Below are 15,351 nucleotides of genomic sequence, written 5' to 3'. Positions count from 1 at the left end.
TTGGTATAGTATTTGTATGGAAATTTTTCGACCATTTTTATATGCTTTTATTTTTGGTTGAGAATTTTATCAAGAATTGTTGAATTCTCTTATTTAACTTTTCCTAGTAAAAAACGCTATAGAACCATGTACAATTAATGTAATTATGTAAAAAGAAAGGTGAATAAACAAAATATGTAAAAATTTAATCAAAATCATAAGGAAAACATAAAAGGAAGAAGATAACTTATCTCGGGTCATTAACGATTTCTAGAGCTCCGACCATCACTTTGTAAATCCCAACAGTGAAGAAATAACCATTTTCAGAAAGAGTAGCATATCTCAAAATTAGGCTGATTTAAGGGTTGATGAGATAGATCTAGGTTTGAAAAGCGTGAAAGTGTAACGACCCGATTGCCAATGGTGTAAAAAAATGCGATTTCAAAACTTGATTTTTGTAAATCAAGTTTGTAAGGATGAAATATAAAGATTAATGAAGATATTAAGAAAATTTATTGATGTTCGGTTAAGTAATTTAACCGATAAATTAGTTAATTAAAGCTTAGGGACTAAATTGTAAAATTTCAATCACTATTGCGATTTACTATACAAAATGCTTGAGAACCTATATGGAAATTATCCAAAGGGATTAAATGGTTATTAAACCATTTTTTTTCACATGGTTTGTGGGAAATGATGATGATCCCCATTAATCATAGTAATAGTGATTAAATAAAGTAAATGATATATTAATTAGTTTAATTAAAGTTAATTAAAGATTAAGCATAATATATATCAACTTAGTGGAAGGAAAGATGATAATCTTCATCTTCCTCCACCATCCATGTTGAGATTAAGCATAATATATATCAACTTAGTGGAAGGAAAGATGATAATCTTCATCTTCCTCCACCATCCATCTTGAGAAAAAAAAGAAAGAAAACTCTATGGTTGAAGCTTATATTCAGCCGCCAAAATTTCAAGCTAAAGACAACGCTAGGCCATCGCGAGAGAAAGGAAATGCGAGAATCGTTGATGAGTGACAAGAGAAATTTGGTTTGTACTTTTATAATTCGAGATTATTATATTTATATGCATATACATATTTAATGCATGATTTACTATCGAGGTAAGCTTATGCTTGTCGTGTGAATTGATTTGCATTCAATGATATTGAATATCGAGAAATTAAATTAAATTGAATATGGTGGAAAAAGAATGATATATTTGATAAATGATTTGAGATAAAAAATGATGATACTGGTATGAATTATGTTATATGGTGTTGGATGTATATATGTATTGATGATTAAATGAACTGAGAATGATAATATGTGAATTGGATTCTATAATGTAATCGGAACATTGGTTACCCTCTTAGCTATTCGGGTAGATTCGAGTACAGTTGACATGTCATAGAGTCAAGTATAATGTTTAGAAACCATCGCTGTCGGGCAACCCGAGGTGGTAGAATGTACATATTTTAGTATTCATTGTTGTTAGGTATTCCGGGATGACAGTGTAATCAGATAGTGAAACCATCATTGTCGGGTAACCCGAGGTGGTAGAATGTACATATTTTAGTAGTCATCATTGTTAAGTATCTCGGGATGACAGAGTAATTAGATAGTGAAAATCATCATTATCGGGCAACCAAAGATGGTAGGACATGTTGATTTTGAAAGCCATCATTGTCGGGAACCCAAGGTGTTAGTATGTACATGTTCTAATAGTCATCATTGTCGAACAACTCAAGATGACAGACAAATAGATTCGTTTATCCGTCCTAAGTTCGGGTCTGGTTAATATGGTTTATAAACATGAATTGGTTATATGATAATTGGAATGAAATGAGATTGAATTTGGTATACTTTGTACATATATGAAATATAGAAAAATAACATCATGTGAAAGATCATGCGAATCAATTTATACGAGCCCGAAAGGCCGATAAGAAAACAAAATGATTCGCTAGATTCAAGAATGAAATGAGAGAAATTGGTATGTCATGAAATGAAAGTATTGATATTTTATTGTTGCATGATATGACATGATAAGTTTTAATACTAATGTTCAAGGAATTGGTATACAAAATGGTTATTTGCATACATAATATGTTAACCGAAACTCTTGGCATGAATTGAATATGATTTGGCAAATTGTTGAACTAAATTTGTAATGACCCCATTTTCAATGGTACTAAAAAATAGATTTCCAAACCCCATTTCCATAAATTGAGTATGTAAATATTAAATATTAATATTTACGTGTATAATATATTGTTACATCAAAGTTTGGTCAAGAAATTTTGTTGAAATAATAGTTAATTAAGGCTTATAGACTAAATTGTAAAGTCTAACTGCTATAAGTTTTTAATTGACCAAAGGCTTAAGGACTTAAATAGAAATGAACCAAAGGTCTAAAATGGTAATTAAACCATTTTCAATTGGAAATTACTGGATGGTGATGAAATAATCCACTAAATATATTTAAAGAATTGTTAGTTAAACAAATCATGATTAGTTTAATTAATCAAGTTAATTAATTCTTAATCTTACTATATAAGTTAAAATAGTGTAAAAACATGTCATCTTCCCCATTCATCTTTTCCATTGTCGAAATTGAGGAAAGAAAACCTAGAGCTTTTGGTGACTTTTGGCCATTAATTGGTAAGTAATTTCAAGCCATTTTCTTGTAATTTTTATGAATTTGGAGTCATGGGAGTTTGATTTAGCTAGCCTATGTACCAATTTGTAAAACTGTTTAAATTTTAGAAAGTTTTCATTGTTGATTTCTTGAAGAATTAGGCTTGAAATTTATAGATTTTAAGCTTAGAATATAAAAAGAACTAGATTGCAAAGTTAATTTAGCTTGTTTGTTAACTTTATTACATTAGGGGAAAAATTGAATAAGTGTAAACTTCTCATGAAATTATGTTATAAATAGAAATTTTAATATCATTAAGATCATTCTTGTTTCCAGTCATTTTTCTCAATTCTTTTCTTTTTCTCTGAAAGGATCTGTCAATCTCTAGATAAAAAAAGGTATTTTATATTAGCAGGAATGCCTTTTTTCATGCACTGATGGCAAACCTATAAAAAGTAAAAACACTAAGTTAAATAAACTACTAAGTAAAATAACCAAACCAAATTTCACCAAATTGTTGATCCCCAGCAATGACGTCAAAAACTTGTCGCTTGTGAAATGATATACGATTTTGTGCAAGTATACACACCGACTCAAGTAATAAAGTGATGAGTGAGTATCGTTTCCACGAGGATCGGTTTGAGGCACAAAAGTAGTTAAGTTATTATAATAAAATGTGATTAATGCTATGGAAAAAGTCAATGCTAAATATGTAGTGACAATTAGTGGAGTAATGATGTAAGCAATACATTAAATCAATGAATAACTGGAAATGCTATGGTAAAAGTGAAAGCAAAAAAATAATGGCAATAACGAGAGTAATTATCCGAATTGACTGTAAACAAAGAAATATAAAATTAAATATGTTGTGTCAAAGTTACTACGACAAAGAATAAGGATAGAGTGATGTTGATTCAAAAAGGTTGGGAGTACCCAGAATCGAACCTTATTGTCAATAATGTCTTGGAAAAATCATGTCTACTTTACTGCATAGAAGAGTTCTAAAATGGCCTGCCTCTCGTGAGAACAAAACCTCAAGTTACCTTACTTTTGTCTATAGGCTTTTTAGATATCTTTCATGGGTTCCTTCTGTATGATCGTGACTCTATGTCTAGAGTTGACTACAAGTGTTACTCGAATACTTGCTTATTTTATTCAACTTTAATCCAACCCTTTTGAAATTAGACTCAATTTTTAGCATGCAAACAACCTTCTATGTCTAGATATCGTTGCATTTTAATTAAGAAATAGGAACAATCAAACGAAATAATAAAGTAAATGAGATATATACGGCATTCATCTAAAGTAATGACAATTAAATAAATTGTAGGGGTTTATTGAAAGTAATACCAACCCTATTAGATTTAGCTCATGGGCTGGGAATTAAAATTCCAAACCAAAATATTATCCAAGATTACGTTCAACCACTACAATTTAATCTTTCGAAGGAAATAATGGAAGGACTACGGGAAGTAGCTCTCGCTTTCCCAGTCTACACTTCGGTAGCATAGCGTCCTTGTGATGGCAAAAAAGGACTGCCTTAAACTTCTAGTCCTTTTCGCAACCAAACCCTTATTCACGCCTAAAGATCTCTCTCACTTTTTCTTCGCCATTTTTGAGATCTCCTTCATTGGTTTTTATAGATATATTAGGCTAGGGTCGGCTAACAACTCGTGATTAGCTTTTCCTCTTTTAGGGGGTTTTATGGTACAAGTTTGAATTTGAATTTGAATTTGAATTTGAACTGCTGCGCGAAAAATGTTTACTTGGTCTTTTCGATATTGCCACGACATTCGTTTTGGCAAACTATCTGCACTTTGCCCTGACACAATTTCACTCATTTATTTCCTCATTCCAAAACTTGTTCCTACCACACCAACACAAAAAACTCTACCACAAATGATTAAAAGCACCCAATTCCCACATAGTCCAAGTCCTAATGCAATATAAAAAATGCTAACTAAAATGTCCTAAAATGCAACAAAATGTACTTGAGTATAAGAAATTAGCTAGGTTTAAAGGCATGAAATATAACTCTTTTCATGAGTTATCAATTACTCTAAGGACTAACTTGTAAATAATGTAAAATTAAAGGATTATCTAATAAATAACTAATGGGGATTGGTTAACTTCTATGTGGTTCACCAAGCCTCAAACATGGGACTTAAATCACTCAATTACTAAGTGGCTCCATTTTATCTTCCGATCTAAATTTTCCCGAATTAGACGAATTAGCTCTGATTTATCTTCCGATCTCACCAGTTAATCCGAGATTAATGAATGGGTGCACGACAAAGTCACCTTCTAGTCTCACTTGCCTAGATATTCTCTTACGGGTGTCACTTTCTAAGTTCTTAGTTCTATTCGATTTAGTCCAATTTATTATGATTTAGTCCTTTCTCCAAAGATTTTATTTTACCTTCATATCCATCAACCAACCTCCTTTGAGGTTTAGCTACTCATGCTTAAAGTGAATGAAATAAACATGGAAATGGAAAACAAAACAACCATGAAACTAAAACTTAAGAAAAATATTAAAGTTGTGATTATTATGCAAGAAAAATGAAAGAGCATGAAACTAAAGGCATTCAACAAGAAAATCTAAAGCAATAAACATGAAAGGAACAAACTTTAACAAATTTAAAGTAAAAGAAACTAAAATACATTAAACTAAAGCTTAAAGTGTCTTGAAATCAAGGTAAGAGACTGAAAGTGTAAATAAACCTTAGCTACAGTAATAACTAACTTAACTAACATTAAGAACATTAAGAAAAAAAAGTAAATGCAGAAAAATAAACTCTAAACTAAGCTAGAAGATGAGAAAATAAAAACCCTAGAAAAACTGCAGCAAAAACGAAGAGAAACCTAGAGAAAACTAAACCTAAAACTAAGCTACTGTGTGTGTCTCTGCTTCTCAGCAAGTTTTGGCTATATTAAGGTGTCTTCTGATGACTTTTTGTTGCCAAAAATACCCTTACACGGGCCTTAGACAATTAGTGGACCAGGTGGAAAAAGACTACCTTTTTTGTCCAAGTTTGCCCGCTGAAAAAGGCGATATCACGACACCCAAAAGTAGATATCACGATTTCTCAGGCAGTTTGGAGCATTGGGGTCTTTTTTGAGAAGTGGATATCACGATGCCCAAAGAGGATATCGCAATACCATTGAAGGGAGTCTCCAATCTTTAATATTGTTGGAGGTATCACGATCCCAAGGGTTAGATATTGTTATACCATTTCCTTTGGTGTCATTCTCGCTTGTTTTAGACCTTCAACACATCCCTACACCTCTCAATCACACGTTAGGCTTCCCAATGGCACTATTAGCCAAATTGGGTCACAAAATGGGAAAAATGAGACACTTTCACTTAATAACTAGAGATTAGAAAGTAAAGAAAAACTCTGCTAAAGACGCTATTTTGCTCAAGGAAAAACTCATTAAGTATGTCAGAAAATCTTAATTTGCCACATCAATTTGTGACAGATCAACTCCCACATACTTAACTCTTTTCTTGTCATCAAGCAAACACACAATACATGCAATAGAAAAGACGACCCTTGGACTAAATTAGGCAATTAAGCTACACAGTAGTAAAACATCAACCTCGCACGAGAATTACCTCACATGCAACTCAAGAATGATAGGTATTTAATTTGCTCATTCTTAATGCAAACATTATTGTTCAACAAGTTAAAGTGTCAATAGATGTAGAGGCAATGTAAATGAACATATGTACAAATGTTATCTATTAAAATAAATTATACAGATCACTCATAAATATTTTAAAAGAATTGACCATGTTCGTTCGAATAAATGAAGTTGTTTACAATTAGTTTGTTGGCGACTTATTCGGGTCCCAAAGGTCTTCTAGGCTTGTAGCGCTCTAAGGCTTGGGACGATCCGATGTTCAAACAATGGATACTCAAAACGAGTTCAAGCACTGGAAACGATTGAGCACATGACATTGTTCCCTATTCATCCCCAATTTATTTACGAGCTCACCTTCTTATTTCTCCTCTTCTTGCCTACCTTATTTCTCTGAAATGTTAGAAGGTATTACATGAAATTAGCACATGCAAAATTTACAAATGTGAATCGAAAGATTTTCATTTTTGAGCCTACTTTGATTTAGCTCTCTTTTTCTTTATTTGCATTCTTTCGTTCACCCTTTTTTTTCTTTTTTTTTTAATGTACTAATTCACATAACCCCTTCATTTTTCTTTGTACACATTAAGCTCCCAAAATGTCTCTACCTATCCCTCAATGTCTGTGGCTTGAAGTCCATTACATAGCTCCTTGAAAGAACTGAACATATAAGGATCGAGTACTAGATTCGTTTATGCTTGAGGCTTGAAATTAAGATTTACAAGAAAAAAGATACTCGAGGCTCAAAGGTATAGGAGCTGGAGTATATAGAAATAGTTAAGCTTTTAGGCTCTAGGGTATATCAAACAAGGCCTAAGGTTTTTCCCGAATTAATCACGTAGCACTAATTCTTTTAAGCATATATCTACTCAAACGAACAATTAGCATTTCAAATTATTTATCTATAAGGATCCATATATTTTATTCATCCTACGGTACATTTTATACATTTTCATTTTGGTTATTGCCTCTAGTCTATCATACATATTAACTAATTAAACTAATTAATCTACAAGTAAGAGTAAGAAATTATCTAATATCATTCAAAATTTACAAGTTTAAAAATTCTATATACTCATTGATATCTATAACAACTAACTTATTACCTAATTACAGTCCAAGCACCATGCAATAACACAAAATAAAAATAAAAGGAACAAATGTTTTTGGATTTTTGAAAAATTAAGAACAAGAATAGAAAAAAAATTTAGATTTTCTTGATTTTTTTTTGAAAAATGCCTAAAAATTAAAATAAACACACAAATAAACATAAAGAAAGAAAAATAAACACACATAAAACTTGTGTGCATCCCCCCACACTTAAACCATACGTTGTCCCCAATGTGTGCCACAGAAAGATAGAAGGTTACCGGACTACCCTAGAATGAAGCATCAGACTAGCTCGACGCTTCACCTCCTTGTTGAAGCTTGAAATGTAATGTAGCCTTTCAGGGTAACTCGCTACACATAAGACAAACGAACACAGAAAACAAAAACAAAAAAACAATAAGAAAAAGTAAAAATACCCAAAAACAAATCCAAAAAGTGTTTAATAGTTTACATGCAACATAAAACTAAATAAAATGCTAAGACATGTAACTAAGCATTGGACATGTCGTCCCCAAAGTTTGTTTCGTCAACTCCCGGTATGTTCCTTTTTTTGGACGTGGTTTTCTCCATGTTCGATCTTCAAAAAGGCATAATCTACTCTCTAGGATCGACATCCTCGGTCATCAGATGTGTAGGTGTAGCTACGTCCTCCATAATCTCATCCTAAGGTGTCGCTTCACGTGTAACAACCTAAAATAGGGCATAAAAGTTTAGGGGTATTTTCAAAATTTTAGCTTTATGGTGCTCGGAATTTTGTAGCATGGTAAATTGGAATTATATTCGACTATGGGATTATAATTGTTAAATCAATTTTTGAAAAAGTTTTTTAGAAACCTTTAATTTTAGAAAAAGGACTGATTTGTAACAAAGTCAAAATACTAGGCATTTATGTTGTAGTTTTACAATTTATAAAATTGAACTTATTTATTCCCCATCAACATGTTTTCACGTCAGTTTTTCCCTTCATTTTGCTTGTCGTCCCTTTGATTTCCCTAGCTATCTCTACTCAATTTTGACTATCAAACTATAAGCTTTTGATTTCTCTCAACACCCAAGCCTTAAACATCCATAGAATCTCTTTTCCATAGATTTCATCATTTTCTCCAAACGTAGGTTTTCCAAATTTACGTCAAAACTCATCTAATCTTCCATCAAAGGTGATATTTCGAATTCTTATGAGTTTTTCATGATATCTAGTCCTTAAAATGGAAGTATTAGCCATTGAATCACAAGTTTTTAGTAAAAGCCGAAAACAGAGTCATTAATGGTGGATTCGAGATTTTTGGTAAAAATGTGATTTTAAAGTATTTTTTCTATTAGTTTCAATGTGATTGAGAGGTTTTCAAACTTCCATTGAAGTTTTGTTAATGATTTCTCATGTTTTAATGAATTTTGTGAAAATTGCCTAAGAGACGTTAAAAATTGTCGAAACCATGATCTGAGCATTTTACTGTAATTTAAAGATTGAGAATTAGGCGTTGATGATTAATAAGATGACCATAATTCATTTTAGACAAAAAGGTTAAGCGTAGACCGAGTTATGAGCATTTTAAGTTTGTTATGTTAATGGTTTTGAGCTACTTGGGAACTCAACTTAGGCTTGTGTTTTGGTTTGTTTGAGTGAATCCTTGGTCGTTATTTGACTTTTTTATTGTATGATTGTTGTGTGTGAAGCCTTGGATTCATTAGGGCCTTCAACCAGTTAAAGAAAAAGTTAGATTGAGCTTTCAGGTTCTCGGTGAAAGCATTAGTGGTGACTATTTGGAACCGCTACTCGTAGACACGAGTCATGCGTATTTGGGAATTTAGTTGTAGCCTAAATCACTACTCTAAATTACAAGTGTAAGTTTTCTTGTATCTATATTTGTATATGGTTTATGTGCTTACATGATTATGAACTTGTGCATAGTGATGAGAAGCTCAAATATGCGATATGTGGATATGATCATTTTTGTGAGAAGTGAAAATGTATACATGATATATATATGTTATATGAAATTGATATTGATTTGCAAAAGATGCTAACATGCAGTGATCGTGCTCAAATAATCAGTAAGTAATATCTGTGTTAAATTGCATATTTTGGCCTTGTGATTCTTGAAACCATCAAATATAGTTGGCATGCCATAGGATTGTGAGTACTCACCTATATGTATAGTGATTTTGGGCATTGAGGACCTGGGACATGTTTGGAGGGATAAGGAAATGTGAGCTAAGCTCCATTCAACGGGACATGTGAGGATAAATAAGGAGAGTGTTATCTATATGCTTCACTTCTTGGACATGTTTGACTCTACGAGTCTATGTGGTGTGATGGAGATCCGTGTATCTGATGTGTGATGATAGAGCTCACTATAAGTTTCATAACTCAAGTGCCAACTTATCGTGTATTATATATTTGTGTTGTGAGATGAATGCCTTGATAAATATGTGGTTTCTATGCAAACTATCCTTATAAATGTTATGCAAATGAACTGTTAGATAATGCATGTTAAAGCATTACATGTTACTAAACATAAGACTCAACTATTGTATATGTATGTGGTTATTGTGGATGCATGACAAAATGTTTTCGTTGTGGTTATTTCACTCATTCACTAAGCTTGTTAAGCTCACCCACTCTTTTCAACATTTGTAGATTAGTAACGGTTTGGTGTGGGCGGTGTGGTTGTCGTAGGGAGTGATTCGAGAAGACTCGTTTATTCTCTAGGTGTTCTTCCAGTTATTTTCATATTGGGAAATAAGGCAATATGGTAGACTTGTTTAGTGCCATGATATGTTTGGATTATTTACCGACTCTATTATGTTTCGATTTTGGAAGTTTATGAGTTTATATGCCTGCTAATGTTCATGAACTTTAATGGTGGCTTGATGTATCTTGTTTGGACACGTTTTGATGACTTGAACTGTTAAATTAGTCGTTGGATGATTATTTATCGAAATAATTGATGCATAATGCTTAGAAACTATTTTGGAGTGAGTTAATTTCATTTGTGTGCTGCATTTTCATGTTCAAGAATAGAGATATTGATAATCTGGTTCTAAAATCGATACCTCTGTGTTTCAAAATGTGCAGGAAGTTAGAATAGGGTTTGGTATCGATACATTTGCTTGAGTATTGATACTTGGGATTAAAGTATTGATATTTCATAATAGGTACCGATAGTTTTTGAGTTTTGGGTTTTTAATCGATAAACAAAATACAAGTTTGGTATCATTTTTCTAAGTGGTATCGATACCACTTAGAGAAAATATTGATACCCTAGTGCCATTATTGATACCTACGGACATGCTTTGAAAAATTTTCAAAATAGACCCTAAACATGTTTTAAATTTTTTATAAAACTAATTATTGTGAGATTTGCATGAAACAATGATAACTATCAAGTTGAGTGGTTTAAAACCTTCGTGAATAATAGAACGATGAATGGTTTGTCCAAATGAGCTTTTGCTTGATGTAAATGAGACGGTGGTGTGGCATCCGGTATCCAGGCTTGGTGACTAGGCTGGGTATAGGGTGTTACATCATGACCCTCGGAAGCCTTGTCATCCGCTGCCTCACCTTTTTCATTCCCCTTTGTAGTGGCCTCCTCTTGTCCATCATCCTCACCCTCGGATTAGTCACTCGATCGAGCGGGCCATTGTATGGCTTTTGATCTCTGACTTTCCATGAACGTGTTTACAAGTGGATTCATTGCCTCGAGTATTCAGGTACTATAGCATACGTCACAACCTAAGCAACGCTGCCATTATGTAGGCTGACCCTTAGTCTTCTTTTGGACACTCAATTTTTTCACTGCTTGAGGTGCATTCATTTGTTCCTTACTTTGTTGACTCCATTCAATCGAGTGGAATTGTTGGAGTAAGTAATCATCGGTGATGCTAAGAGTAGGACGTTGAGTTTGCTTGGTGGATGCGATGTCGATACCAGCCCTACAACAGAGGTCAATAACCAAGTGTGGGAAATAGATATTGACCTTACCGCCCATGATTCAACACTTCATCTATTGATTCACCCATGTACCTACACAAATTCTTTTGCGTTGCAAAATAAAATATAACAGGGTTGCTCTAAACACATTCACATTGTTAGTATCCAATGCAAGGTAAAGATGAGTACATATAAATTGCATCCAAATTTTTGTAATAGGGAACATGATCGATTTCTTAAAAGAAAGGGTTGCCCCGATGAAACTTCATGCTTCCATTTGCCTCTACCTTCTGTAAGGTAGTTTAATATTTAGTAAAATTGTTGAAATTGATGGACAAAAAATCATCTTCCTCATAACACGACACACCGTAGTATGCACAAATGGTAGCGGAGGAAAAATCAATATAGGCAAGCCTGACGTATACTCAATCACGTTTAGAAATTTTAATTTGGATTAAACCTCCAATACTACAAGTACGATGGCAGGTTGCTTGGGAAGCAAGCAAAAATTATCCCATCGATGAAAGTGGACTTCATCCCAAATCTCATCATTAAAAGAAGAGGCCGAATCAAAACCTCATTCAGGGATGAACTTTTGTCCCTGGATAGTGTGATAAAAATCTAGGGCCTCTTTTTAGGAAAATTTGATCCCATTGAATTTCGATGACAGAATTAAGGCGGATTGGGATTAAGACCATTTTTGCTGTCTCAGGGGCATTTTGTAATGTTCTCAAATTAAAGCAATAAAATTTAACTAACTATCCAACCACAAAAATTAATCTATAAATTAAGAAAAACTAAAAATTAAAATAAGGGAAAATAAGAATAATAATGATCACAAGGCAAAGGAAAAGAAAACTTAAACTGCCTTGATTGTCCTGATTGAATGGGTTGATGCAAGAAGTGTCGTATTCCCTAAGCAAAAAGAGTGTAATGCATGCAAAACAAGAAAATCACAAGAAAAATAAAGCAAAAAGAATGAAGATTTCAAAGAAAATTGAAAGAGATTTAAAGAGTGATCTAGAGAAAATAGAGAGGGGGAAGATTGTTAAGGGATTTAGGGTGAAGGGTTTAGGGAAAATGAGAGGAATTGGGGGTTAGGGTGTTTGGAGGCTTTAAAAGCCTCCACAACACGTAGATTGTGATACCTGAAATTGGGTATCGCCTAACCCAACTTGGATATCACAATACTTTGTAGTGGATATCGTAATCTACCATGTTTTTAAACCCCCCACATTCCATTATGTCTAAGATATCGCGATACTGAAGTTGGGTATCATGATAACATTGTGTAAACAAAAATTTTTAACTTTTGAAATTCCAGGTGTATCACAATATCAAGGATTTGATATCCTGATAACCAAAAGATTTTTGGTCCCCTCTTGAAACTGTTAGAGAAATTGTGATATCCTCCCTTAGATATTGCGATTCCATTGAACTATCCCCAAAAACATTTACAAAATCATTATTTTTTTCTCAATCTTCAAAATTATATCCTAACAAGACTAAAATGCAAATAAATACGAATTAAAACCCTACACTACATGCAAAATCACTTTGAGTCCATGCTCAAAACATCTAATTATTTACAAATTTTTCTAGTTTCCTCGCCGCATATGGTAATTAAAAGCAACTGGTCACACCATCAAAATGATGCTTCCTCAGTGTCCTCGACACTCAGATACACCTCTTGTCTAACATGCTATTGAATTCACCCGAAAATCATAAGGTCCTCCTTATCCTTGTTTGCTTCCAAATTCTCTTGCATGACACACGAACACTTGAAAAGCCACACCATTCCATAAAAGTGGCAAATTTGTTAGCATGATAAGGTCTCGTCTCAACTACCTGACACTTATACCCTTTTGATGGCAAAATCTCCTTAGACCTAAACTTAGACTCAACACATTTGAAAATTGTGGTTTCTCCTTTAATGTCCATATTCAACTCGCCCTTTCCTATGTCGATAGTAACTCTAGATGTGGCCATGGAAGGTCTCTTTAAGAGTATAGGAATTTTTATATCCTCCTCAAAGTCGAGCATGATAAAGTTAATGGGAAAAAATAATTTCCTAACCCCCACTAAGACATCTTGAAAGACTCCCTTGGGACGTACCAAAGATTGGTTGGCTAATTGCAAAGTGACCATTGTTTCCTTAAGCTCTCCCAAACCTAATCTCCTATAAATAGACAATGGTATGAGGTTAATACTTGCACCTAGGTTACATAGGGCCTTCCCAAAACTCACTCCACCTATCTATATGGGAATGGTAAAGTTATTGGGATCCTTTTGTTTGAAAGGAACTCTTCTCGACACTACCGTGCTGCATTCCTCATTAAGAGTTATTTTCTCTCGTCTCCCTATTTTCTTCCTACGAGACATAACATCCTTGAAGAACTTGGCATATTTGGGCATCTTCTCAAAGAGCTCTAACAAAGGGAGGTTTACATTCAAGGCCTTGAACATATTGAGGAATTGCAAAACTCTTCATTCTTTTTTTTTCTTCTTTAGACGCGAAGGGAATGGTATGAACTTCTGAGTAGGTGGTGGTGGTGGAACAAGTCTATCCCTTGGTTCAAATTTTATGGGTTCACTCTCGGGTCTTTCCTTCTCTACCATCCCATCTCCAACATTAGGAGTGGGGTGTTCTTGTCCTTCTCACTCAGTTCCTTCTCCTCACAATCTTGTCAGATAGGTTCCTCAACCACAACCATTGATCTAAGGGTGATTGCCTTGGTGTGCTCTTTCCCTTCCCCCTTCGGATTAGGTTCGATATTACTTGGTATGCTAGAGGCTAAATTATTTTTCACTAATTGCAAAAATTCTTCTAGTTGACCACAGATTTGGCACACATCAACTTGCACTACATGCAAACTTTCCTCTACTTTACTCACCCTAATTAACAATGGAGGGTCACTACTATAAGTGGGTTTTCTCTCTTGATTTTGGGGTACCCTAATAGGTAATGGAGGTTGATATGGTGCATAGGGTTTGAGAAGGTTAAGGTTTTGTTTCCCTTGATTTGAAGGTCCCGCTTCATTCCCCCTCACCACCAGTTAGGATGGTTACGCCACCATTAATTATAGGTGTTGGAGTAAGATTTATATCCTCTATTCCCTACATAATTAACGTCTATACAGTTTCTCTCATCATCATGTGCTGCATTAAAATGTGTTAGATTAGGTTGTTTTTAGTCTTGCCCCTTGGTTGCACTCATTTCCAATTGATTGAGCCTTTCCAGTACTTGTTGATACCTGTCCTCGCTACCAACAACGTTCACTGTCAATTATTTGGCCCGATATGTGAACCGTTTAGCCAACCACATGTAAGATTTCATTGTCATGTCCTCAATAAGTTGACAAGCCTCGGCGTAGGTCTTTGACATGAATGTTCCCACAGATGCTCCATCCAAGCTAGAGTATAGGTTTCCATCAAGCCCATTGTCGAAGACTTGAAGTTGTAGCCAATCTTGTAAACCATGATAAGGACACTTGCTCAACATTAACTTAAAGTACTTCCATGCCTCATATAATTACTCTTTTTCCAATTGCCAAAGATTCGTAATATCCTTACAGAGTTTTATGGTCTTGCTCCACGGAAAGTACTTTGTAAAAAATTTTCTTGCTAGCTCGTCTTAAGTCTTGATGAAATCTACCGAATACGAAGCTAACCACATAAACTCATTGTCAGTAAGAGAGAAAGGAAATAACCGAAGATAAATCATCATTGAATACCCTATTATACTTGAAAGTATCAAAAATGGTTAGAAAATGTTAAGGTGTTGATTTGGATCCTCATTTATTGACCCTCGGTATAGAAGGTTCGATTGTATCATCTGGATCATGATCTATATGATTTTGAAGTTGTTAGCATTAATCATTGGGTGATTAATGCTACCTCGAACTGCATCTAAGTTGGGCATCGCGTAGTCGCACAAAGTTCATTGCTCCATAGCTAGGTGTGGTGGTTGTTGAATCTATCTTTGCGGATTCTCAATAGGTTGCTCTCTTTGTGGAGGTGGAACATCTCTAGGGTGTTAC

At 34.0% G+C, this 15,351-nt stretch overlaps 1 non-coding gene across 1 annotated transcript; it reads left to right on the top strand.

The window, feature by feature from the left end:
* Nucleotides 1-14,784: 14,784 nt before the first annotated feature.
* Nucleotides 14,785-14,891, top strand: LOC121216572 (small nucleolar RNA R71). Its single transcript, XR_005912753.1, has one exon. It is a non-coding gene; the product is annotated as a small nucleolar RNA R71 (small nucleolar RNA).
* Nucleotides 14,892-15,351: the final 460 nt, after the last annotated feature.

The sequence above is a fragment of the Gossypium hirsutum genome, chromosome D04, assembly GCF_007990345.1.
Source record: "Gossypium hirsutum isolate 1008001.06 chromosome D04, Gossypium_hirsutum_v2.1, whole genome shotgun sequence".
Taxonomy (NCBI): Eukaryota; Viridiplantae; Streptophyta; class Magnoliopsida; order Malvales; family Malvaceae; genus Gossypium; species Gossypium hirsutum.
Note: the sequence above shows the minus strand (reverse complement) of the source record. Positions and strands in the feature narration are given on the sequence as shown.